The sequence below is a fragment of the Dermacentor variabilis genome, chromosome 5 (assembly GCF_050947875.1).
Source record: "Dermacentor variabilis isolate Ectoservices chromosome 5, ASM5094787v1, whole genome shotgun sequence".
Lineage (NCBI taxonomy): Eukaryota > Metazoa > Arthropoda > Arachnida > Ixodida > Ixodidae > Dermacentor > Dermacentor variabilis.
In genome coordinates, this window is record NC_134572.1 from 192,938,964 (window position 1) to 192,963,160 (window position 24,197).

Here is a 24,197-nt window from a genome sequence, read left to right on the forward strand (position 1 = left end):
TTGTCGCGCGCCCATCGGCATGTTTTGTGGATAGCAACTCGGCTAGCAGGCATTGATCTATGAAAGGTGCAATAAATGCCCTTGTGATTGTTTGCACTACGGTGTTGTCGGTCCTTTGTCCCAAGAGCACAGAGGAGAAGCCCACAATTTATTGTTTTTTTTTCAATATTTGCACTCATATGGGCACCTGATGCGGTCGCCTCTCTGTTGCTTTAGACTCTGCAGGTCACACTTCACCTGTGTCAATGTACTGGTGCCTTTCCTGTGGCAGTCACTGCGTTCTTTGCGCCAGCATCTGCCTTGACCACGTTTTTGTTTCCCTTACACCGCTTCTTAACCATCGAGCCAATTCTCTTTTTGAGGAAGGGAGGAAATGCCAGCTGCAGTAGTAGGGACAGCGCAAAGCACAAGAAGTTCAAGTTGAAATTCATTTGCATCATCACAATGCGGGAATGCTCGAGCAAAAAGTGAAAATCAATTCACTTGAGAAGCGCCCGAGCCCCCAATATACAAGGCGTACAAAAAGGGCGACAATTAACAAGGCATTTTAACTGTTTACCATTGCAGGTCAACCTCTAGTTTTATACAATGTAATATAATACGAACAGCTTGAAACTAATTATAAATACATAAATATACTAACAGCAGTGGAAAAAGAGTACTGACATCATGGAATGAAGAACTCTCGTACGTTACGTATGCTGCACATTTCCACATGAATGTCCTGGAAAATTAGTCTGTTCAACAGAACTGCAAGTGCATGACGTAACATTTGCCGCCCACGCTCAGTACAAAATGGCACCTGCCAATATTCTTTACTACGGAATGGATATACAATGGTGTTCGTTTTCAGCGATGATATGCTAAGAAATGCGTGCTCGCTGCTATATACAGATTTTTTGTATCTTATGCATAGAAAATACTCGTAAAGTTTGGGCACGGGATCAATTCGAAACTGACGGAACAGTTAAGCAGTGTGTGTATTGTAATCAGCACTAGATATATGACGTAATTCCTTCTTTTGTAGCACATACAGTTTGCTAGTGTTAGACGATGTGGTATTTCCCCAAACCAGGAAACAATAGTTAAGATGTGATAAGAAGTGTGTTATAAATTAACAATTTTACGGATGCAGGAAGGTATGAGCGAAATTTTGCTAGAACACGAACACACCTATTTAGGCGAGACATAACTGAGCTAACGTGAGGATCCCAGCTCATGTTTTTATTGAAAAGTATTCCTAGCGTTTTTACAGTATCAACTATTTCAATGTTGCAGTTGTCGAATTTTATCAGTGGTTTTACAATAAGCGAATTTTGACGCGCATGGAACAACACAGCTTTTGTTTTTTTTTCGAATTTATTAACAGGCAATTTGCAGCGCTCCATGTACTAAGCTTTTCCATAGTTTCGTTAATAACCAAGATCAGGTGCTGCATGTCGCTGCTTTTAAATAGGAGGCTTGTGTCATCTGCATACAAAATATAACTTGGGTCGTTGCTAATAGTTGTTATATCATTCATATATAGCAGAAACAATAATGGGCCCAGGATACTACCCTGAGGGACTCCCGTGGTGATATTCTGGTAAGTAGACACGTGGTTTCCTATCGCCACGCCCTGGCATCGACATTTTAGGTAAGATTTTAGGAGGGGCGCTGTGATTCCACGAATACCATATAATTCCAGTTTTTCAAAAAGTATTTCATGGTTGATCCTATCTAACGCCTTCGAGTGGTCTATAAATATACCGATGCACAACTCTTTGTTATCAATGGACTCAAGAATGGACTCTTTTTGCTTTAGAAGAGCTATTTCTGTGGACCTGTTTGGTAGGAAGCCATACTGCGATGAAGTAATCAAGTTATATTTCACGCAAAACTTCATTAGTCGTTTATAAATTATCTTCTACAAGCCCTTGGAAAAAATGGGTAGAACGAAATTGGCCTATAGTTAGCCATGTCATTTCTGTCACCACTTTTAAAAAGCATACTGACTTTAGCTACTTCCATCAGTTTTGGAAAGCAACCTAAAGATATTGATAAGTTATATACATAAGCCAATATTGGGGCTATTATTTCAACCACGTGTTTAAGTGGAGCTATTTCTATACCATCAATATCATGTGCTTTGCTGTTTTTAAATGAGTTAAATATGGCACATATTTCGGCATCATTAGTTGGTTCGAGGTACATGCTAAAAGGGTTGCTATTTATGGCATGTTTAGATCTACTTGACCTTTGCGGACCTGACACAACATCTCTGAGAAACGTATTAAATTGTTCAGCAAGCTCGAAACCCTCAATACGACGTCCATGATAGTTTAGCTCCGTGACTGTTGCCGAGACTGGTGTGCGATTTAGCAGACTGTGTCAGCTTATTCCACATCTGCGCACTGTCCCTACATTGCTCTTTACTAAGCTGATCGTGCAGAAAAGAGCGCTTTTCATTTTCATTTCATTTTCATTTTCATATTTTTTATAAATATCGAGATCCTCTGGGGATCTGGTCTTACGAAACTTTTAGAACAATCTTGGAACAAACTTTTGGAACGAGAAGTGCGCGTGCTACCCCCGCCCGCTCGATAGCCTGGTCCCGTCGCCATTGTTTTTCGGACGCCAGCTGGTCCGCGTTAAACGTCGTCAGTCCTTTTTTTGAGGCACGTGACAATGTATATATTTCTTGCACTTGAAGAAACTTCGTGGGACGTCGAAGAATTGTTCACTGAAGTGACGGCCTTATATGAGAATTTACAAAACCTCATAGTAGGAGACAGTTTAATTTCACAGCAGTCCTCTCCCACCACCAAAAATGTGGCGTCTCTCAGTGGTGTAATCTACATCTGTGTAAGTGTCATATACTAATACTGCTTCGCCTTTCTGGCGAAACTGCAGCCTCTATGTCTCTCTTTTTTTATGTAAGTGCGAGTATAAGCGCTCCGGCGCATGACTGCTGTTGATCCTGATTTCGAGTAAATCCGGCTTGGCCTCATTTCGGTTACTGAGTGAATTATACAGAGTGCCCCAGCTACCATGCACGAAGATTTAAAAGAAGAGCAGTTGCGCTACTCGAAGAAAACCTAGTGCATATTGTTTCCAGTACGGTGGAGTAGCCACCAGTAATTTTTTAATTCCTCAAATTTAATTCGACAATTACAATTAATTATCTAATTCGAGAGGTAGTGTCCTAATAATCAAAGTGTCAATGATACATTTGCAGGCGCCCCTAGGCACCCCGAAATGGCATCTTAACTGCTGTGTTTTCAGCGAAGTACTAATTGCGTGCTATTTTTTTTCGACTGGCAAGCAAACCTAACGAAATATGAAAAACAGCACGTGATGGTGCTCCCACCCGCATCATAAAGCAACGCCCTTAAATAAGCTCATTGAAAGCAACTGCATTGCCTGTCGCAAACCCGAAGAGACAGCTCATCACCTTGTAATGGTACGGAAGGAGCACCAACAGCAGGTTTCGAGGCTTTGCAACTATTCCTTCCTCTCTACGTCACACTTATGATCCGTCTCTCAAGGCCTACTTGCGACGTTGATAACAAAAGCCCCTTGATAACGTGGCTGAAACGCCGCTCTGACCACTGTTGGACACGGACTCTCTTCCTGGCATCACTCAAGTTCCCCGACCACATCCAATCGCCTCGCATTCCAATTATGGTGCACAGGGGCGCGCCTATCACGTTGCCGGACCCGTCAGACAGGTTGGCGACCTCAATCACCTCACCTCATGCGCCATACGTCGAGCATGAGGTGAGGGAAGTGAGCAGGGGGGAAGTTGTCTTCCCTCCTGCTTGACTCTTCCCGAAAGTGCAACTGGAGGCTGGAACGGTTCCAGCCGAGCGCTTGCAGTCAAGGAGGCAACGCCGGTGGCAAGTCAACCACCGGACAGTGGAGCCCTTAGAGCCATTGGCCGAATGTGACGGCACTTGCATGGGCGCCTACCATTGGAGGAAAGTGATGTTACCTGAGCTGGCTCGACGATTGGCCGAAAATGACGTGACCCCGAAAGACCGAAGGGTGTAAACGTGAGATAAAGGGGGAAGAGTCATTCATTCATTCGTTCTTCTTGCCACGGCCCGCAGCGTCCAATTTGCTGTCTGCCGTCGATGACTATATGACTGTTCATTACTTTGTGTTATTGCTGTAAATAATGTAAATAAACCTTCAGTTCTCAAAATCCTCCTCAACGTCGACCAACTCCCGCACTCAACCACAAGATCTAATAACTGGTGGCAGCGATAAGGATGAACCCTCGTCCAACGAAGTCCTGAGGAACTGGTAACAGCGAAGAAGAAAGAGCCTTCGACCCAGGGAGTCCTGAGGAACCGGGAACAGCAGATCGATGAACCAGATGGCGTGGTGCTGCATCCGTGAGTGAGCGCGTGGTTTATTCATTTTGATTCGCCAGGCTTCAAATTTTGCGTGTTTATTTTGATGGTTCAAGGAATTGGGAATTTGTTGCATATTTTGCGTTTGCACAAATTATTTAAGGAGAAGAGTTCTAACCACCACTCGGGGCAGCTGCCATGGATCTTAGAAGGTTGACGAGGTCAGACTTGTTATTGTGCGACGAGTTGGGAGTTCAGGCAATTCAAGATAGTGACAATGATGATGAAAGAATTAAGATTGCTTGGGATGTGATACAAGAAACACAGGAGCGTGAGCGTCAAGAACGTGAGAGTGAGCGTGAGCGTAAACGAGAACGCGAAAAGCACGAGAAAGAGATGACAGAGCTACAGGTTGAACTTCAGAAATCGCGTCCAGCGGCGGGCAGCGAAGGGGACAACCGTAGCAGATCAAGCGAGGTCGAGCCATGTCGGATGGACCAGTGGACGAAACCGTACAAGGTTGGAAAAGACAGTGCCTTATTCTTGGTTCATTTTGAGAGAACTTGTGAAAGGTGTAATTTCGCTCAGGGCACCTGGTCATAGCGATTGGTGGCTTTGTTGCCTTGTGAGGCAGCGAACGTAGTCTCAAGATTAACGACAAACGGTGCGAAAGACTACGGAAAAGTAAAAGCAGCGCTGTTGAGGAGGTACCGAATTTCCCGGAAGCATTTAGGGAGCGATTCAGAGAAGCGAGTGAAAAGAGCGATGAGGGCTACTCAGAGTATGCGTACGATTTGAAAACAAACCTTGTTGAGTGGCTTAAAGATGCCGAAGTCTACGAAAGTAGAGACAAAAATGTAGAGTGTGTTTGTCTCGAACAATTCTACCCAGCATTCCACAGTCAGTGAGGTTTTGGGTGCAGGATGGAGATGCCGTAGACACGGTAGATAAGGCGGCTCGTCTAGCTGATGAGTACGTGATGCGACAAAAACTCACTACCGATTACGAGCGTTCAAATGGAAGGGATAATCCGAGAAGGTATATCCACCACAAAAAAACAGACACAGGTAAAAGCTACCGAGAGGGCCGAGTCGATGAAAAAACGCAGGAAGGGAACAACGATAAAGGAGCTAGCAGTCCTCCGGAGGAGGGGACGAATAAGGTTGATAGGCGAGAGTTCAAGACGAGGCGACCGATCCGATGTTATCAGTGCCAGGGCCTAGGTCACTATGCCTCGGATTGCAAAAAAAAACGGTAGTGCTTTCCTACGTGGGTGGAAGCGACGAAAGCTTAGAGCTTCTCCGTCCATACCTCCAGGACCTACGAATTAGCGGAAAAACCTGTAAGGTATTAAGAGATGATGATAACTCAACATTTATTGGGCCCGAAATAAATCGGTGGTGCACGCAGGCACCAGACGGAGTGGTTCCCTAGTTACGGGACCCATATGTTCCCAGCACCTCCTGGACACTGTCTGTCAGTGCGAGCTGGATCGGTAGGGCGGGGCTGGATAACAAGGTCTATCATCGCTCAAGGGGTTGGGGATTGGGGGTGTTGGTGGAGAGGAGGGGGGTCTTGAGTTCTGTGCCAAGACTTGCGGCCGTGTGCCCTTTTCTCTTTTGCAAGAAGGACAGAGCATATCGTGTTCCGCAGAGTACATGCGGTTCATCAGTAGGGGATGCGCAAGCGATGCCTACTGCGCTCGACGCAGGATCGTCTGTTGTTGCCTGGTGAGTTTGGGGCGCGGTTCTGGTAGTCTGCACCTTTCCTCTCGGTACATCCGGGTAATGTCCAGAAAGCTGGTAACCGGGTGCGGTAGCTCCTCCGGCTCGTGCTCGGCCCGGATTGACATTTCTAGAGCATGGTAGTCGGTGATGGTGTTTCCTGCTACCTGCGAGTGAGCCGGGACCCACACGAGCTCTGTGGCTCTTCCCGGAGGCTTGCGCTCGGATAGAATGGCTCGGGCCGCGAAGGAGATTACCCCGCTGCTGAAGCTTTCGTAGGCTGTCTTTGAGTCGTGACCACGGTGTCCACGCTCGGCTGTGTGAGTGGGAGGGCCACGGCCGCATTTTCGGCAACTGCGGGGTCTGTTGTTTTCAGGGACCCGCTGACGATCAGCCTGTCTTTTGACGTAACCAGCGAGGCGTCCGCGTAGGATTATGGGGTTCTCTTAAAGCTTCCGGGCTATGGCTTTGGCCCGTGCGGTGCGCCTCTCGTGGTCCTTGCCCGGCGTCATGTTCCGGGGAAGGGGTTTGGTCTGAATGGTCGTCTTCCAGTCTTCCGGAAGAGCCGCCTTGATGGGTACTGACTCGATCTGCCATCCTATCTTGCGTAGGACATCTCGTCCATGTTCCATGTGATTGAGCCGGATTCTCTGATTAGAGAGGCGGGCTTCGATGAGCTCCTCCACCGTGCTGTGGAGGAGCTCACGAACGAAAAAATGCCACGGAAACCCGGATGAGCATGAGGCTTTCGATACTCTAGGGGCAACGACTTAAACCGTCGGCATTAGCGTTAAGCTTACCCTTCTTGTAGCGAAATAGCAAGCTAGCTTCTGCACCGCCCAAACTACACGAACCGCGTGTTTCCAACCTATCGCAGTGACGTACTTATCGCACGTATTGGTGCCACTGAACAGTCTGGCCATCTTCACAAGTACGTAATCACAAGCGCGCTAGCCTTGTGGTCACTATTCAGAACGCGTACTTGCGCCGTAGGCAAACGTTTCATTACGCCTACTCACGTTTCTTCCTTTAGTCCCTACAGGACACGTAGCTTAAACGAGCAACTAAACTTGCGTAACTTGCGCACTCCGCAGAACCCTTAAAAAATGCGTCTGCTAATGACTCGTTCTACGCACGCTCACTAAAGAAGTCAGAATACGGCTGCCCTCAACACACACGAGCAACCCAGTCATAAATCTGCTTCCTTCCGTCCACACAGGACAGACGCTAAAGGAACTAAGGACGCTTCTCTGTGCAAAGGTGCACTTACTGAAAACCTACGCGGTTAACCTTAGAAAAATAAAAAAACGCTTATAAGAAAAAGGTTAACTAATACACACGCGCGCTACGATAGGCCTCTCACCGATAACCTTGACACTCAGGTTACTCACACACGCAAAAAAAGAAAGCCTATATATTCATTAATGAACACCTCGCGAGAGTAAACTTTTACCTAAAAGGCATCTTTCCAATCTCGGAGCTTTTCAAACGAAAACACAAACAAAGCTCCTACCTTACATATTGAAAGAAATTCTTAGTCCCAAATCGCGAAAATTATCCGATGCTCAAAAAATAAAACAACACACTTCATTTCTACGGAAGCTCCCTTGGTCTCCCGTTTCAAACGTTTTGACTGACTCATACTTTGAGCCGTACTCGAGGGGGTCGCGGTCCGTAAGCTACTCTGGCTACGGAGGAACAACAAAAGGGCTGACTCACTATCAGCTCCCCCAAGACGTTAGAGTCCCCTGCGAATTTGCGTCCTGGCGCCCCGCTTTCATCATGACCTCGATTGACCGCGTCGCTACTCCCCACCTGGTCTCGTCTTGCCACCTTGCGCTTCTTCGTACTGCATGCTGAGCTTCGAAAAGAACGACGGAACGACGAGGAATTTAACTGCCCCGTGCCCTTTGTCCGCGTCCGTGCAGAACATGCTTCTCGGTCCCCTTTTGACCGGTGGCTCGAACGTGTTTGATGCGTCAACATCGTCCGTGACGACCGCACCTTTCTTTTCGCCGCGCCCTGCCTTTTCGCGCCCGTCGCCGTCTTTGGCTTCACTACTTTAGCCACCGCATTCCGATCCTTACGGCGCTTCTTTCTGCGGCACTTTCTCTTTGAATTCTCCTTCATGTCGCCTTCTGGCGCCTCGTGCTGGCCGTTGCACATCTCATCGGCCCGGATCGGTCTCTTGTCCACAAAGTCTGAGTGATTATCATTTAAATCGACTCTATCTTTGCCTCGACTGGCGGACAGCTCTGTTGCGTACTCCAGGCTAGCGTACCGTACTGCTGCCGAGAAGTAGCGGCGCCTGCCTATCGAAGCTCGACCGACATTACTTATTGGGTAGCGTGGCGTTGTCGGCGGGCTGCAGGCCTCCGGTAGACCATGGCGACCGAGCAAGGGCGAGACGATTTGCTAGTGCGAAACTTGCACGGTTTATTCAAAGGTAGTTGAAAGAAAATAAGAAAAGCATGAAGTATATCAAAGTACATTTCGGAGCCCCTTAAATAGGCTCTCTACAAGTGTGGGCGGGATCTTGCTTCCGTCGATGTCACGTGACAGGCAGAGAGAGAGGGCCCCTCCTCCTGCATTACCGAGCACGGGTAGGAGAAGTCAACCCTCATTTCGACGAATCCTGGTAGAAGGCCCTTTGTGCGCAAGCTGACTGACGTTGGCTCTCGCTGGAGAAGTCTGCCCTCTTTTCGACTAATCCTGGGAGAAGGCCCTTTGTGCGCAAGCTGACTGACGTTGGCCCTCGCAGGAGAAGTCAGCCCTCTTTTCGACGAATCCTGGGAGGAGGCCCTTTGTGCACAAGCTGACTGATGTTGACCCTCGAAGGAGAAGTCAATCCTCTTTTCGGCGAATCCTGGGAGAAGGTCGGGTGAACGACCTGTCGCCCGTGGTGTCCGGCCTGGTAGAAGGTAGGGGGAACGACCTGTCGCCCATGGTGTCCGGCCTGGTAGAAGGTAGGGGGGGGAACGACCTGTCGCCCGTGGTGTCCGACGCCAACCCTAACACCCCCTGCTTGACTCTTCCCGAAAGTGCAACGGGAGGTTGGCATGGTTCCAGCCGAGCGCTTGCAGGCAAGGAGGCAACCCTGGTGGAAAGTAAACCATCGGACAGTGGAGCCCATGGGGCGACCCGGAAGCAACGCCGGTGGCAAGTCAACCACCGAACAGTGGAGCCCTTGGAGCGTCCCCATTGGCCGAATGTGATGGCACTTGCACGGGCGCCTACCATTGTTGCAAAATGATGTTACCTGAGCTGGCTCGATGATTGGCCGAAAATGACGTGACCCGGAGAGACCGAACGGGTTAAACGTGAGATAAAGGGGGAAGAGTCATTCATTCATTCGTTCTTCTTGCCACGGGCCGCAGCGTCCGATTTGCTGCCGGCCGTCGATGACTTTATGACTGTTCTTTACTTTGTGTTATTACTGTAAATTATGTAATAAAACCTTCAGTTCTCAAATCCCTCCTCAATGTCGGCCAACTCCCGCACTCAACGGCAAGATCTAATACCACGCGGGAAATGCGAGAAGCAATGTAGTAGGCATAGCATATTTCAAAATCCTGGCTTTGCTCGCACCGCATCGACAGATTGTGCGCGCGCAGCTATATTTCGCACCAAAAAGCTTGCTTCGGACCAAAGCCAAATTAAATTGACGGTTTTAGTATTCTGTATACGTGCTGCAAAAGCAGGTTCATGGCATAAAATGAAAGCGAAATAAACAGACCAGGAGGCCACCCACGTGCGGAGGAAAGACAAAACCAATGCATTAATAAAGTAAATAACCACTTCCAGATGAGCCAAATTGGCGATCGGGACGCCTGCACCAAAAAAACAAAAAAAATACATCAGATTTCAGTGTGTCCTTATTACCTATGAATACGCAAGCGCAGTTGAACACCAGCTGCTGCTACAGAGGATGTGTTCGGATAGGCCTCCTTCTGCAGCTGCGCAGTACTCAGTCCGCTTTATCACATCTTCAGTGGCTTTCTTGATGACCGACGCTCGAATTCTATGGCAGGCATCCGTTATACTTGCCTTGAGCTATCTGACGTCCGTCTTGATCATGTAAGCACGATCTTTCACATAACCCCAAAGAAAGAAATCGAGTGTAGGGAGGTTAGGTGACCTAGCCGGCCAATTTACACAACCCGCCGTTGCTGCTCAGTGGCTATGGTGTTGGGCTGCTGAGAACGAGGTCGCGGGATCGAATCCCGGCCACGGCGGCCGCATTTCGAAGGGGACGAAATGCGAAAACACCCGTGTACTTAGATTTAGGTGCACGTAAAAGAACCACAGGTAGTCGGTTCGGTGTTCTCTACTACGGCGTGCTTCATTATCAGAATGTGGGTTTGGCACGTAAAACCCCATAATTTAAGTTTTTAATTTACAGGTCCGTGCCTCCCAATATACTGTGCATTAAAAGTTGCATACAGCCATTTTCGAGCTCGGCTGCTGCTGTGTGCGGGTGGCCCATCTTGCTGACACCCCAAAAGTGGAAGACATGACAGCGGGATTTCGCTGAGAAACTCATCCACCACTCCTTCAAGGATTTCGTCCACATAACGCTGTCCAGTCAGTGTGTGATCGAACAAGATGGGATCGATTATAGCGCCGGCGTAAATTCCGCACCACGCATTGAACAACCACTGGTACTGGTGCCGATTGCGCTTTACCCAGATTGCATTGGAGTCACTCCTATAGTGTGCATTATGCAAGTTTACCTGAATTTTTATGTGAAGATTGACTTCATCTGTGCACTTGATGTTGCTCAATATGTCCGGTGACGCAACGGCCTTTGTGAGGACCCAATTCGAGAAATCTAGGTGATTCTCCTGGTCGCTATCTTCCAAGCATTGCTGCTGGTTAAGGTGGTACGGGTGAAAGGCCGTCGTTTAGAATCCTACAAACTGATGGCTTGTCAATTGGTACTTGGGCGGCCACGTCCTGCACGCTAGCATAAGGGCTTGAGGCCATAAATGCTAGAACATCCGTGCATAGGCTAGGACTAAAAGATGGAGTCCTCCGCGGCTGTTTTTGGAAGCTGCCGGTTTGTCTCAGGCTTTCATAATTTCTGATGACAGTCGATGCGTTTGGTCTGCCACCACACTTCCATTACTTACATATATTGGCGGCGTTCCTCTTGCTGCCATTTGCAGCTCCCAAGGCAAGGATAATTATTACCTTCTGCTCATTAGAGAAATACATGGCAACTGGAACAAAACAAAACACACCTTAAAACGTTTGCACTGACGTTGTCAATTCGCTTTTGTGAAGATAGGTTTTGTGGCTAAAGAAGAAAAACCATCCGGGCTCTTTTAACACCAAACGCGGCGTGTTAATTCGCCCGGGGCGCGCTGCAGATAAGGCGCTAGATGGATTAGGGTGTTGTTGTTTTTTTGTTTCCTTTATTTCGTCCTGGCTAACTCAGAGGGAGCATGTTCGAGGACGCTGCTTTATGATGCGGCTGGGAGCGCAGTCAAGTGGCATTCTCCATATGTCGCAGGGTTGATCTATCAATCGTAAAAATTAGTACGCAATTAATACGTTGCTGAAAATACCGCAGTTAAATGTCCCTTGGCTGTGCCTACAAATACTGACACTCACTGACAATTTGATAATTAGGATAGGTAATTATCTAACTAGAGACGAACCACTTGAGTTAGAGAATTAATTACAATTAAACCTCAGTAATGAAAAAATTACTGGGAGCTACTTCATGTACTGAAAACAATATGCACTAGACTTTCTTCGAGTAACGCATTGCTCTTCTTTAAGTCTTGGTAAATGATAGTTCATTGGGACACCCTGTACATATTTATAACCTCTGCATGCAAGTGACGATGTTTCCATCCCTAATAAATGTTATGAATTATTGGAAATGCTTTTGTTTTCATGAGTAGTTAGCATTGTTTACTGGAAAGAGAAGCAATACTGAGACACATATCATTCACGTTCATTTCACACGCCGTTGATAAAAAACTATGCTGAAGGGATCACTGAAGTCTATAGGGTTTTTTTCAGGGTCCAGAAAGCACGCAAAGGAATTTGAAGCGAGGTGAAGATACAGCAACATATTCATTCTCTACGCATAGGCTATCCATACCTTTAGAAAGAATTGTTAATTGGCTACCTCCTTCTCTTTCAAAAATATAATGACATTTATCCTGTGTGTATATTTAAATATATTGTGTATGTGTATGGTGTTTACAGTGTAAATTTAAAACAATTATGAAGTGAGAACATACGGATGAGGCAGCCGCCGCTGGTGCTTCTGTTGCGCTTGTCCTCCTATTGTCAGGATTCGCAGAACTAAAAAGAAGGTATCGATTAAAAGCCATGAGCGTCAGCGCCAACAATGATGTAGTAAGATATTAGCCACAATAAAATTTTGGGTGAAAAGGTCGAGGCAAGTGAAAAGCAACCTCAAATGATGTGGGTGAAAAAGCTCTAGCAATTACATTTCAGGTGTGTGGGGGGGAGGGGGGAGGGGGGAGGAGGGAGGCTTCGGCATCACCGGGGGGGGGGGCTCAGGCTCCGGAGGGGGCTCGAGCCCCGCAGCCCCCCCCCCCCCCCGTAGCCGGCGCCTATGAGCACATGGACAAGCGCACGAAGATTGCATACATGGAAGAAGTTACAGCAGTGAGCGACGCGCTTGTCCTAACGGATTCCGCCAAAGCCATAACGACCGTGCGAGTCCCTGTACAACTTGATATTAGACTCGATATTAGTCCGTGTCCCCAGCAATAAGCCAGAACAGCTCAAGGGTCTCCTCCAGCAAGACAAGGACTGCTTTTCGTCGTTGCTAAGTTGCTAAGCGTCACAAAATAACCGAAGAATCCACTCGAACACTCCGTCCAAGCCCTTGCCGAGTTTCTACAAGACATCGAGAGGCCATGCAGCGACAAGCCGACATGCTGCTTGACAAAATCATACAGTCATCAAATAGCCCATGGGCGTCTCCTGAGGTCTTAGCGAGGAAGTATGCAACTCTGCGGTTTTGCATTGATTATCGTCGTCTGAACAAAGCCAAGGAAGGCGTACACCTACTCCCACGAATAGACGACGCACTGAACCGACTCTGCAAGGCAAAGTATGTTTCCTCGATGGACCTCAAAACGGGCTACTGACAAATCGAAGTCAACGGGAGGGATAGAGAGAAGACTGCCTTTATCACGCCTGACGGCCTCGTTAAATCCAAAATCAGGACATTTGGCCTTTGCTCGGCACCCGCAACTTTCCAGCACGTAATGAACACATGTTAGCTGGCTCGAAATGGCAGAACTGTTTAGTCTAGATTAATGACATCGTCATTTTTGCCCCAAACTTCGACGGTCCCCTTAAGCGCCTTGCGACAGTACTAGAGGCCGTCAAGTGATCTGGGCTGACCATGAAGCCGGAGGAATGCCGCTTTGCGTACGAAAACCTTCTGTTCCTAGGCCACGTCATCAGCAAGTCTGGAGTCCTTCCTGATCCAAAGGAAACAGATACCATTGCAAACTTTCCCCAGCCCGCCGACAAGAACGCAGTGCGCAGGTTTCTTGGTCTGTGTGCCTACTACTGACAACTTCAGAAAAAGTTACTTGTGCTGGCAACACTGGCCCGAAAAACAAACATGACTATGACATCCATGTTGAAGGTGCCACTGTCGCTTGGTTCTGTGTTGAAGTTTCTTGATTGTAGCGTTGATTCGAGGTGTTCCGCCAAAGCCGAAAGAGTCCTTGCTGCCGATCACCTCGTATCGATTGGTTTCACGAACTTCAACGACCAAACGGCGGGAATAGTTGCGCTGTGCGTGCAAACGTCCCTATCGGCGAGCCACATCAGATTTTCGGTAAAAAGCCTTTCAAGCAAGCCTGAAGTTCAAGAAGGCAAGTGTTCTTGCGTATAGCATGTTCCTCCGGAAGGTGCGAGCACTGGCGCGTTGCGTTGCTCCACTACTGTACGGCTAACATATTTTTACTCTTTTTAATCTTCATAAGCACCACCGCGCTGCGACTCGTGTTGCAGTATATTACATGTCATAATGTGGAGTTAGCAACGTGTATTGTCCATTTGGAAGGTAAGTACGCATATCGTGCACTTATAGAACGGGGCTAAAATCTGTAAACTTTTACCCGGTTAGTAATGAGCTCTCTTGGTCAGTCGGGATGCACCTTCCAGTTCCGTTCGCCGATCCGTGTGATAAGGTCGCCTGCGTCTGATGACTGGTTCGTGTTCGCGCTCGCAGTGCTTGAAGTAGAGCATGGGCTTGCGCACACAGCAGACACGCGCCGCCCGTAGGGGGCGTATCAGATCCGCTTGCAGAACGTCTGGCCCCAGCCGAAGTGCATTACTCGAAATGCTAAAAATGCACGTTTTTGTGAGCGCTTACTGGATGAAAGACTGGTGTGAAGGATAGGTACGGAAAGCGAAAAGTGAGTTGACGAAAAAGTACTCCAGAAATTTGTGCTTGGTTTCGTTATGATAAATTAGTTATCTTAAGAAAGGTATGCCATTGCTGCTACTAGTCCTAAAAGAGCTGAGCAATTAAAAAAAGCAATGACTGCCCCATTTTTGTATGCCTCTAGATATGTTCTTAAATATTTCGAAAATGCTTTGAACAGGAAATAATATATCCTTAGAAAAAGTTTCGAAATTCCCTTTGTGTGTGTGTGTGGCCTGGTGATTTAAAGCTGTATCTGGTGTTTAAAGTTGTAACATTGAATAATGTTTTGATAATGAATAATGAAGGACCAGTGCTTGCGAAGTTAATTTCTTTTCAGTACTCACGAGTAAAACGCAGTACTGTATGAAGCATAATCAGTGTTTTCCTGCAGTCTCTCGAGCATTTGAGCTGCACTCACTTGGTGTGTTCGTGGGCAACAAAAAAAGAAAAATTTCCAACGCTCATACGCGCCAGTAGCACTGGCGCGTATGAAAGTATCCATTGTAGAGTATCCCTTCCTGAAGCCTGCCTGTTCCCTTGCTTAACTAAAGTGCAGTGTTGCCCTTATTCTATTGGAAATTATCTTGGTGAATATTTTATATAATACCGGGAGTAACCTAATAGGCCTACAATTTTCAATGCTTTAATGTCTTCCTTTTTATGGATTAGTATAATGTTTGCATTCTTCCAGTTTTCTGGGACCCTTGCAGTCGATAGAGACTTCGTATAGAGAGCCGCCAGTTTTTCAAGCATTACGTCTCGTCCATCTTTGAACAAATCGACTAGTGTTGCATCTTCTCCTGTCGCTATTCCCCGTTTCATATCTTGCAAGGCCCTTATGAACTCATCGCTAGTTATTGGCCACACTTGCACCACACAATAACTATAAACGATCCGCAAAATACGTCGGACAACGAACTTGGAAAACGAACTGAATCACACCGGTCGGACTCACAATTCAAAGTTGGTGTGCGCCCCGAGATTGAACTGCTCCGGCATGTAGAATTGTGGTGAAGTCTCACATTTCCTCACTTGTAGGGCGTGTTGGTAAACTGACTCGGAAAGCATATTTAGCGCCAGCAAACAAGGACACAAGGGAGACGACACCACGATGCGCTAAAAAGGTGCGGGTCAGGTAGCACCGTTCGGGGTGCAGCGAATCAAACGGAGGTAGCGCCCTACCTGCACAGAACGGGTCTTATAAGAAAATGGCTATGCCGGGTGGACGCAAGAGTGGTTCAATCAGCGCCAGAAAAGCTGGGGAAAATGTGTCTATTAACGGACCCAAACCGTAAGCCTGCTGTCGGGGGCTCTACGAACGATCGTAAAGCACCAGTGGGTTGCGTAGAAGCTGTTGTGTATGAGCTCCCGCAGTCCTGTGGGAAAAATGCATCGGACAGACAGAAAGGCGTCTAATGACCGACTACGGGAACATAGTCTAAACGTGAAAAATAAGCAGTACGGTCATCTGTCAACTCACTGTCAGGAATGCGGCTGTGCGCCAGTGTACGGATCCTGCCGTGTTCTGGCGAAGCACAAAGATAAAGATGTGCGAGAGATTAGTGAGGCTCATGCTATCTGTCGGAATAGTGATACGCGTGTTAGTGTTAGATAAGGAGACGGCTTTTTTGGATGGTTAAGATTTGGATGAGGTGGTGCCACTGTGCACGGGTTAAGTAGGTGTGTGTTTCCTGAAAAATCAAGTAGTTGTAGTTAGCGCATTGTGGTGTCGTCTCATTTCTGTCCTTGTTTGCTGGCCCTAAATATGCTTTCCGAAGTCTCACAGCTGAATTGTGTCCGCAACCAGGCAATTCTGCGGCTCTGACGGCTCGACAACTTGGAGGTCTATACTAGTCAAGCTCGAAATCCAAAGTTCCTTCCAAGCCTCCGCAGACAAACGCTTTCTTTTGACACTGGGGTGCACGAGCGTTCTCATTGATACTCATAAGAACTCGAGCGCCGTGGCTTCACCGAGAAGGCGTTAATTTGCAGAATAACATCGTCACGGTTCCTTATCGACCGTACCTCCTTCGAGATAAATACGACAGTAGCTGCAGACAGGAGGGTCATTTTCGCTACGCACGTTTTCACCAAACCATCACCGCCATCAGTTGCGATGCTGCGGCTCCTTGGCTCCAGGCCTGCACCCCGCCCGGTTGCGAGGCGAGAGGCAAATGCCGGCGGCATTTACGCGGGGCGCAGCTGGCGGCGTCGTGGCGGCAGCTGCTGCTCGCCGGTGTCGCGTCACTCCTGCTACCGGCGTGCGAGCGCCCCGCGTGCCGGCCCGCACTGTGAGCGAGGAGGCGCAGGGATCGGGACTGCCGCGCGAACACTGTACGTATTGACTCTCCTTGTGGCTGCGCGGTCGAGACTCGGCGCCCCAACTATCGCGTGATATCTACCTTACGGCACTGACTGCGCTACACTATACAACATCCGTCGAGCATGGCAAAGTGGCCGCACATATCGCTGCGCTGTCTATCCGGAGTCTGCTGAATGACTATCTAAACTGCAGGAAAATAAAAAATTACTTCAGCTGGGTACTTCATTGCTCTGACGGCAGGTTGATAAAGTAAACTTGGAGATGTTCGAGCAAAGTTTCTGCACGTGTCAGGACCTGTTTAGTGAGGCACAGTTGTTCTGCAGAACACATGCATGCGGCGGCGGACACCCAGGTGGATTTCTGGCCTGAGATCTTGTGTGCTTCGTAAATCACCGAAACAGGCACTTCCTCTGCACCTAGAAGAGTTACTGATGAAGGGCCCGTGTAAGAGGCTTGTTCATTCACGAACCGTGGGGATGCCACGGCACCCACGCATTGCTGCTGCGCCGTGACGTAGCATGCGGTGTTGCAAGGTCTACAGGTTCTCTTAGAAGTCCACGGATCCTTTTTTTAATATACGGATATCTCGCGAATTCGCGGAATCTCCAACTTTTGCGTCGCCGGTAATAATTCCTATATATGTCTGATTTCATAGACCCGTTTACTGCTTCCACTTTGCTGCTTCCGAATGTGAAGCATTCACGGTGCACGAGAGGGCAACAACCTACATGCAGCGGCTTGATAATCGCGTATTTCGTCTCGCCATTCGAGTTTATATATTGCCTTCCGTCCAAATAATCCGCTTTCATTTGCGCCTGAAAAGAAGCAGGACGTAGTGCCACGTCAGGATGTCTTAGCGTTTACCGGTTGCTCTTTCCGCGCGTGTTATTGATTCCATTGTTGCACGTACCGGGTGAATATCAATCATCTTCCTTGAGAACGATTGCGCTTTAGTTCTCATGGCAAGTCGCGTTTCCTTGGCGGCGGCAGCCGCATTTCTATGGGTGGGAAATGAAAAGAACGCTCGTTATTTGTACCTAGATGCTCGTAAAAAAAAAAAAATGTGTGTCCGAAATTAATCTGGAGATCCTAACTACAGTGTGCTTTATAGTGTTTGCACGTCTGGCCGTATAATTTATTTGTGATGTCGCATTTGCTTCTCGACATTTTCTTTTTAAAACCGGAGAAAGACAGAGAGAAAAGTACGTCGAGTCTTTTATTTATTTATTTTTTTTTAACGTTGGGTCGTAAGCAAAAACGTTTATTCTGGCACATATAAGCACAGAAGGAAAGAAAGACGTGTTATATGTTTGCATAGGTGAAGCATCTGGCATACAATTGCTGCTCAATTATATGAGTATTGCATAAACGGCACATCTCTCTTACATATATTCATAAACATCCTGCGACAAATGCATCAGCAGTTTCTCCTGATCTTGGCAGGGCCCTGAACGCAAGCACTGCGCTTGGTCGACGCCTGTCGCAGCGCGAAGAAGAAACTGCACACTGCACTTATCTGGCGCCTATACTCATTTCAGGCAATTCACCGAGTCGCCTGCATAGACCTTGCTTTTGCGCCGCTTCAACCTGAATCTATTCTTATTCTTTGTCATTACGACCATTTTAAGCCAGCAAACAATCTGAACAATAGCCATGACATGCCAACCTACATAAAAATGCCTCACGGAGGCGATGAAACCGGCAGAACTTCTCGCCTGAGGCAGCAGTGTGAAAAAAAGAAAGCCGCTGCTGAGAGAGAAAAAAAGCTAAAGTGTTACGCTTCCGTTAGGGATGTCGAAGGAAATAAAAATGTATCCATGGAAAGTTAACGCAGAAAGTAGGTACGTAACATGAAGTCGAGGGCCCCAATCGATATTATTTTTCTTCAACTATACGTAATTCGTGGGCCAGTGTTGCCAAGTGCTGTTTTTCAGCTTCATCGGAGTTTTTACGCACGGTCGCTCACTGTTTGGCTAATGGCGTCTTTTCACGCACCCCGCGTGTCAGCATTCCATTCGCGAGCCCGAGGGTTCAGCCTCGCGTGATTCTCGAATCGTCGCGATGCCGCCGCGCACAAGCTCGGAAAAAAAAAAAAAACGAATGACGACAGAATCTTGCTGCGTACCATTGTGGGAGTGTTATCGTGGCGGAGAGACCGCAATCATGGTTTCTCTGAAGAAGCAGACGACGCGCATCGCATAAGAATCGTGCGCATCGAGAAATGGTGACTGATTCGAAACACTTCTCTCGGTTGACCCGCCGCGGTGGCTTGGCGGCTGTGGTGTGGCGCTGCTGAGCACGCGGGTTCGAATCACGGTCGCGGCGGGCGCATTTTGATGGGGGCGAAATGCAGAAATGGCCGTGTCCCGTGCATTGGGGGTACGTTAAAGGTCCCCAGGTGGTCGAAATTTTCGTCCCCCACTACGAAGTGCCTCATATCGTGGTTTTGCACGTAAAACCCCAGAATTTAATTTAAAAATCTTCACTTGGGATGACTTATCTTACCTGCCCAGTAGACCTTTGCTTTCCTTTAGCGGCGTCTACTTTGTTTATGCAGGTGCTTCAACAAATTAGTGATTTACGCTTAAGTTTTATTTGGTTTTGTTAGGTTAGCTTCCTGCCCCTGCATATGCGTTACTATAGTGCCTTAAGCAGCAGGAATATTCTTGTTAATGTACTTTTGTCCACAGGCACTGGTAAAAGGAACCATAACTAGCTCGGAAGGTCTGAAGTTGATCGTAACACGTGTTATGCCATGAGGCGACGTATAATTTTGATAGCATGCTTTAGTTTTGCGGTGTAAGGAGGAGATGCTGTTTTCTCATTCACTGCCGTTAGTTGTCAGTTTCTTTGCTCGCAACAAATTTAAAAGCAACTGTAAACAGCGCTGGTTTCAATTTTGGAGCAGTGGACCTGGCCATAGCGCCGCTGGTTTTGTTTCCGGCTCTGTGCCCACTGCTAAATTCCATAACAATTGGTTCGATTCGTTTCCAAGTCATGGAGTCACATTAATACAGGTGAGGTACATTAATACAGTGAATCCGGCAACATTGGTGCCTTCAGGTAGCATGTCTGGGTTTATTGAGCATTTGTCTTCACCCATAAGAGATCGCGTACTCGGGATGCCTGCGACAGAAAGGATGTTCCACATCCGCCGCCAAGTTTTGTGAGTGGTGGCGCTGGCTAACACTCCCAGGGTTCTAGTAGTAACACATAAATACTCCCGAATGTGGATGGGAAAACAGCGCCGCGACAGCTCATTGGTAGAACATCGCACACGTAATGCGAAGACGTGGGATCGTTCCCCACCTGCAGTAAGTTGTTTTTTCATCTAGTTTCAATTACATTAATTTATCCATTTCAATTCAATTAGCAAGTACAAGTAATTTCTCCTGTGTTGTCCTCGGTGTCATTGTTTGTTGGCTTCTTATGATATATTACAGGTGACTTGCTCAGAGGAAAACCGTCGCAAAATTTCGGAAACCTATTGTAAGGAGCGCAACTTGGTCCGATTGGTTATTCTCATGTTTCGATCACCAGGGTTTGAGAACTCCTACGGGCGGCGGGTGTCTGCTGCGTACCCAAGCCTCGACCCCAATAAGGTGAACGGCTGCAAGGACCCTTCCGGCTTCGTCGAAACAGATTCCGCGCCACAAACGAGAAACTTGAGCACAGCAAAAGGAGAGAGAGTGAACATAGATGCCGTCGTTGTTCATTCGGGTAGTGTTGCCAGCACAAGTAACTGATTCTAGAGTTGCCATATGGCGAACGTCGGCGTGTTCGACACAGTTTTATTGCGACAACAATTGTGTGGACACTCCAGGCGCATCTTCTTGCCGTCGCCGTGAGGCTCCGTATCAAGTCCAAGGGCGATAACACCGTCGCCACACGTGATAAAGTGATGAAGTGATAAGAGATTTATTAGAGAGTTTTAGATTAGAGGAGACGCAAGCGGCTTGCGTACGCGAGAGCCAGGGGGCCACGGTACTGCGCTTGCGCAGACCGCTACGTCTGGGTCTGCGCATGCGCAGTACCGTGGCTCCTAGCTCTTGCGTACGCAAGCCGCTTGCGTCCCCATTGGCGGTGCGTTCTTGCGGTCCAAGGACGCTTCGAGTGCGAACGGCGAGGCAGCGAGAGGCACTGTCTCTAAAGGTACCAGCGGTACTTTGCACGCGTGTATAGTTTGCGCAGCCGCGCGCGGTCGCACGCGCCGTGTCTTGAAATTGTGTGACGGTTCATACCTTTGAGCGCGCTGTGTTCTCGCCGCTCGTGTGTTGAAGCGATGCACCGCACGAAGGTCACTTGGCTCGCTGCTGGGGCCGCGCCTGCTCACACCAGCGTTTTGGGAGCGAGTGTCCGCGCTCATTGAGCGTGATACGTTCATGTCTGCTTGTGCGCGCTGACACCCTGCTTGTCACTTTAGTTAGTTAGAGAATGTTGCCAAGTTTCTTCGGCTGATAAAGCATCCTTACTTCGTATAGCCGTCTACTAATTTGCTATCGCAATCGATGCTTCGCCTTTCCGGTGAAACGGTCGCTCAATCCTCTTCCGCAAGAACCGGTCGCTCGTCTGCAAAGCTGTAAGAGCACGGAGAGCGAACAATAGTACATCGGGGCGGAAATGGCGCGGGGCGTCGTCGACAAGTCCACCTGTGTCGTGCGGTGGGCTCGCGGCGTGCCTGCCCGCGTCTGACGCACGTCGCGCATACACGACGTCTCCATGGGCGTGACATTCTGCGCCGCGGCAGAAACCGTGTGTCGCGTCTTTGTGAAGCGACTCTTTCGACGGGTAATGAGACTCACTTGTGGCTTTATTTTACGCAAGTATGCGTGTAGGACATTACTTATTTCTTCTGCGGCATTTTTCAGACTTTGCCTATAGAAATAAATTCTGGGGTTTTGCCTGCCAAAACCATGAGGCATGCCCTAGTGGGGGACTCCGGTTTAATTTTGACCACCTGGGGTTCTTAAACGTGCACCTTATGAACGGTACACGGGCGTGTTTGCATTTCGCCCCCATCGAAATGCGGCCACCGCGGCAGGGATTTGATCCCGTGGGGCTTAAGTAGCTGTGCAACGCCATAGCCTCTACGGCGCGTTCCGTGCTCCCGTTATATTGGGCAGAGCTGGCGCTCTATCTGACGCGCGCCTCTTGCAATAGCACGGCGCCATGGCGTTGAAACGGGAAACTGGCGTGAATGCGTCCTGGAAACTGACTGCTGCGGAGCGTGTACGACGGCGCTGCTTTTTGATGCTTTTTGATAGTCACGTGATATCTTTCTTCGCGCGCTTTCTTCATCAGCCGGAAAAAATAAACGGGAAGAAAGTGCCCGCTCAAAATATGCCAGTTTAAAAGTTGTTTTCAACTTTCTACAATTTATTTATTGAAAGTAAGCCATTCAGACCAGTAATTAAAAATATGCAATTGTAGTTAAATAAAAGAATGTATGGCATCAAAAAAAGTTACTGGCGGCTGCTTTACTCAACTTCGAAAAAAACATGTAATTCGTTACCTCCGCGTACAGTGGCCGATATCTTCTTTAAAAAAACACACACAATGCATGATAGCTGAGACACGCTGTATATATATATTGTTAATTTTTACGAGGAAGCACAGCAGGGAAACAATTTTATATATTGTAACTATGTTAACAAAGCAACGATATTTATTAAAGGCGAACTTGTGCCCACAAGTAAAAGTCACTGCGGTCTGGAAGAAATCCGCGGCAGTCGCGTTCTCCAACTGGGCTCCAACCGTCTTCCTCTTTCTTCTCGCGGGACACCTCGCGCGCGTGGCACACGCGAGCCGGGTCCAACCGGCTGCCCGTGCCACGAAGATCGCTGCCTGTTGCTGAACAACAACACGGTACGGCGCGCACAGGGTCCAATAGAAGGGCGCGCAACTTGAATGTGACCAAGTTGTCGCGGCATTATCCCCCTCCCTACCGCATCGGCCCGATGCGTGAGAGGAAGTACGGGTTGCTGTGGGCTCTCACTTTTTTCTTCTTTTCTTTTTGTTCATGACCTTTCCTGGTAGGGTTTTATGCGGACAACATGCACAACTTCCGTAGAGTTGCGCTGTCTTGGGCTCTCGTGTCCAGCGGATTTCACTTCGTAAGTCACGTTGCTTATACGACGAAGTATTTCGTAAGGGCCGAAGTATCGGCACAGAAGCTCTTCAGACAGTCCACGGCGTCTCACTGGGGTCCATACACACACCTTGTCACCGGGCTGGTAATGAGCTTCACTACGGCGCTGGTTGTACCGGCTGGAGTCTATGCGTTGTTGGTGGCGTATTCGGTACCTTGCCATCTGTCGTGCCTCCTCAGCTCTTTGCAAGAAATCATCGAGGTCAGATGAGTTATTATTTTCTTCATCTAACGGCAACATAGCATCCAAAGTTGTGGTTACTGCTCGGCAGCTCAAGAAACAACACGAGTTCAAACAACTCGTGTTGTTTCTTGAGCGGCCGTATTATATGCGAAGGTGATGTACGGCAAGATTTCGTCCCACAGCCTATGTTCAACGTCGACATGCATCGAAAGCATGTCAGTCAGTGTTCTGTTGAGGCGTTCAGTTGAACCGTTTGTCTGAGGGTGGTAAGCCGTAGTTCTCCGATGATCAGTATGTGTCATTTGCAACAAGCATTTCATTAGATCCGCAGTAAAGGCTGTTCCACGATCGGTAATAAGAATTGTGGGAGTGCCATGCCTGAGCACGATATTGTTGACAAAGAATTTTGCAACTTCGACAGCCGTTGCATTGTACAGGGAATCAGTTTCTGCGTAACGGGTCAGATAGTCCGTGGCCACAACTATCCACTTTTTGCATAAGATGATGTTGGGAAGGGTCCAAGGAGATCCATACCGACTTGTTGGAATGGGGCTTTTGGTGGCTCTATTGGCTGGAGGAGGCCGGCCGGTTTTACGGATGGAGTCTTACGCCTTTGACACTCGCGACAAGTCTTGACGTAGTGCTGCACTGAGGCTAATAACTTGGGCCAGTAGTATTTCAGACGAATCCTAGCGACTGTACGGCTCACGCCCATGTGTCCAGACATCGGCTCATCGTGACATGCATGCAAAACTTCTTCTCGCATAGATGTGGGTACGACAAGTAAAAACTTTGTCTCGCTGTTCTCAAAGTTTCTCTTGTAGAGGACATTTGCTCGCATACAGAACGAGTATAGTCCTCTAGAGAAAATACGCGGGAGTTGAACGTCCAGTCCCTCCAGGCGCTGTATAAGTGGAAGCAAGTCTGGGTCATCTCGTTGTCGTTGGGCGATTTGTGACGCGTCAACAATGCCAAAGAACGGGAAATCCTCTTCTTCTGACACAGTAGTCTCGACTGGTGCGCGTGACAAGCAGTCGGCATCGC

General features: G+C 48.2%; 1 protein-coding gene and 1 long non-coding RNA gene across 2 annotated transcripts in view; one reads left to right on the forward strand and one right to left on the reverse strand.

Annotated features, from left to right (window-relative positions):
- Window positions 1-16,663, reverse strand: part of LOC142583420 (uncharacterized) — a 146,503-nt gene extending 129,840 nt beyond the window's left edge. Inside the window, exons 1-3 of the long non-coding RNA XR_012828619.1 lie at window positions 16,582-16,663; window positions 12,319-12,382; window positions 11,194-11,283 (exon numbers count right to left, since the gene is read on the reverse strand). This is a non-coding gene — a long non-coding RNA (uncharacterized LOC142583420). The remainder of the gene's footprint in view (window positions 1-11,193; window positions 11,284-12,318; window positions 12,383-16,581) is intronic.
- Window positions 16,664-16,686: 23 nt separating this feature from the next.
- The window catches only part of LOC142583419 (alpha-1,3-mannosyl-glycoprotein 2-beta-N-acetylglucosaminyltransferase-like), a 178,047-nt gene continuing 170,536 nt past the window's right edge, over window positions 16,687-24,197 (forward strand). Inside the window, exon 1 of the mRNA XM_075693879.1 lies at window positions 16,687-16,832. The gene's annotated coding sequence lies outside the window, so the exon portion shown is untranslated. The remainder of the gene's footprint in view (window positions 16,833-24,197) is intronic.